The following is a 2,412-nucleotide window of genomic DNA, read 5'->3' as shown; positions in this document are numbered from 1 at the left end:
TTCTTTTTTCCAAATGCTTTATTAACTTCTGATTTACATCATTCATTTCTGCCAGATTTTGAATTACAAATTTTCTCCCCATTTCTCCCCTACCCACCACTCCAAAATAACAGACCCACAGGATATCCCCTCCTCCAATATGCTCTCTCCCATATTTTCTCCCATACCGCTTTTGACTTTTCCATTGGATCTCTATGCCACAGTGCCTGTATATTTTTTTCCCAATTACATGTAATATAGTATTAATAATGATAATAATATATTATTGTATATAAGTATTTTATATTAAAACCTTGAATTCTAGATTAATTCCCTTCCTCACTTGTCACCCACCATTACTGGGAAGATAAACAGTTCAGTATAGGTTGCACATGTGTGACTAATGCAAAACAATAACATAGTAGATATATTGTAAAAGAATGACAATATTTGCCTCCCTCCTATCCCACCTCTGACTTATTATAATCTCTACTTTTATCCCATCCCTTTTCAAAAGTGGGTGCTTCCAAATTCCCTCCCCCTAAGCTTGCCCTCCCTTCCATCTCCCCTCTCTCATCCCCTTCCCCACCAACTCTCCTGGAGGGTGAGATGCCCTATTTAGGGTGCATTTCATTCCCTCCTCAAGCCAAATTCAATGGGAATAAGGTTGACCCATTCCTTTTTGCCTTCCTATTCTTCCCCTCCATTGTAACCATTTTCCCTTGCCTCTTCTATATGAGATAGTTTACCCGATTCTGTCTCTACCTATCTCCTCTCATTATATTCCTCTCTCACCTCTTAATTTCACCTTTTAAGTATAATCCCTTCCTCTTAAATTGGTCTTGTACCCTCTATCTATGTATACCTGTAAACATATATACACACACATTCACATATGTATTCATATGCCCATGTACCCTCATATATAGAGACATATATATGTATATATATATATATATATATATTTCTATTACCTTCAACTACGGAGAAAAGTTTCATAAGTTACAATTATTGTTTTTTTTCCATATAGGGATGTTAATAATTTAACTTTGATAAGTTTCTTATGATTTCTTTTCACTTTACCTTCTCATGCTTCTCTTGCTTCTTGTATCTGAATGTCAAATTTTCCATTCAACCCTATTTTTTTTTCAGCAAGAATGTCCTCTTGAAAGCCCTCTATTCCACTGAATGACCATATTTTCCCATTAAACATGATTCCCATTTTTGCTGGGTAGGTGACTCTTGGTTTTAATCCCAGCTCCTTTGACTTCTGGAATATCATATTCCAAGCCCTTCAATCCCCCAGTGTAGAAGCTGCCAGATCCTGGGTTATCCTGATTGTGTTTCCACAATATTCTAATTGCTTCTCCCTGGATGTTTGTAATGTTCTGTCCTTAATCTGGAAATTCTGGAATCTGGCTATAATATTCCTAGGAGTTTTCTTTTTGGGATCTTTTTCAGGAGGTGATCGGTGGATTCTTTCAACCTCTATTTTGCCCTCTGTTTCTAAAACATCAGGGCAGTTTTCTTTGAGAACTTCCTGGAGGATGATTTCTAAGTTCTTACTTTGATCATGGCTTTCAGGGACTCCAATAGTTTTTACATTATCTCTTCTGGATCTATTTTCCAGGTCAGTGTTTTTTCCCATGAGATATTTCACATTGCCTTCTATTCTTTCATTTTGTTTGGATCTGTTTAACAGCATCTTGATTTCTCATAAAATCATTAGCTTACATTTGCTCCAATCTAATTCTGAATCAATGATTCTCCTCTTTGAGCTTTTGAGATTCTTTTTCCATCTGGCAAATTCGGCTTTTTAAGGCATTCTTCTCCTCATTGCCTTTCTGAGCCTCTTTTTCCATTTGAGTCATTCTATTTTTTAAGGTATTATTTCCCTCAGTCAGGCTGTTGACTGTCATTTCATAATTTTCTTGCATTGTTCTCATTTCTCTTCCCAATTTTTCCTCCACTTCTCTTATCTTGTTCTCAAGGTCCTCTATGGCCTGTAACCAGCTCGTTTTTCCTTGGAAGCTTTTGGTGCAGAAGTTCTGACTTCACTCTCTTCCTCCTGTTCCATGCTTTGCTCCTTTTTGTCCCCCAAATAGGAGTCTAATGTTGGAGTCTTCTATCTGCTTTTTTTCCTTTGCCTGGTCATGTCGTCTCTCAGTCACTTGACCTCTGGGCTTTTTTTTCCACAGTAGGACTCTGCCACCAGACAGGGGAGCTTTCATCCCAAAGGCTGGAGTTTTCTCAGCTTCCAGTGGCATTAGATGGGTGCCCTCTCTGAAGTCTCCACATGCTCTCACAAGCTGAACACATACCCCATGACCTCCACCCTAGACTGCAATCCAGATCCAAGAAGGTTAAAGAAAGAGAGATTATCCCTCAGACTGGTGCATGGTCCCCCTACACTCTGCAGGACAGGAGCTGAAG

Source organism: Petaurus breviceps, unplaced genomic scaffold (genome assembly GCF_028583685.1).
Source record: "Petaurus breviceps papuanus isolate PSGF00001 unplaced genomic scaffold, PetGlider_PUasm1.0 41, whole genome shotgun sequence".
Classification (NCBI taxonomy): Eukaryota; Metazoa; Chordata; class Mammalia; order Diprotodontia; family Petauridae; genus Petaurus; species Petaurus breviceps.
This window is presented reverse-complemented; position numbering follows the sequence as displayed.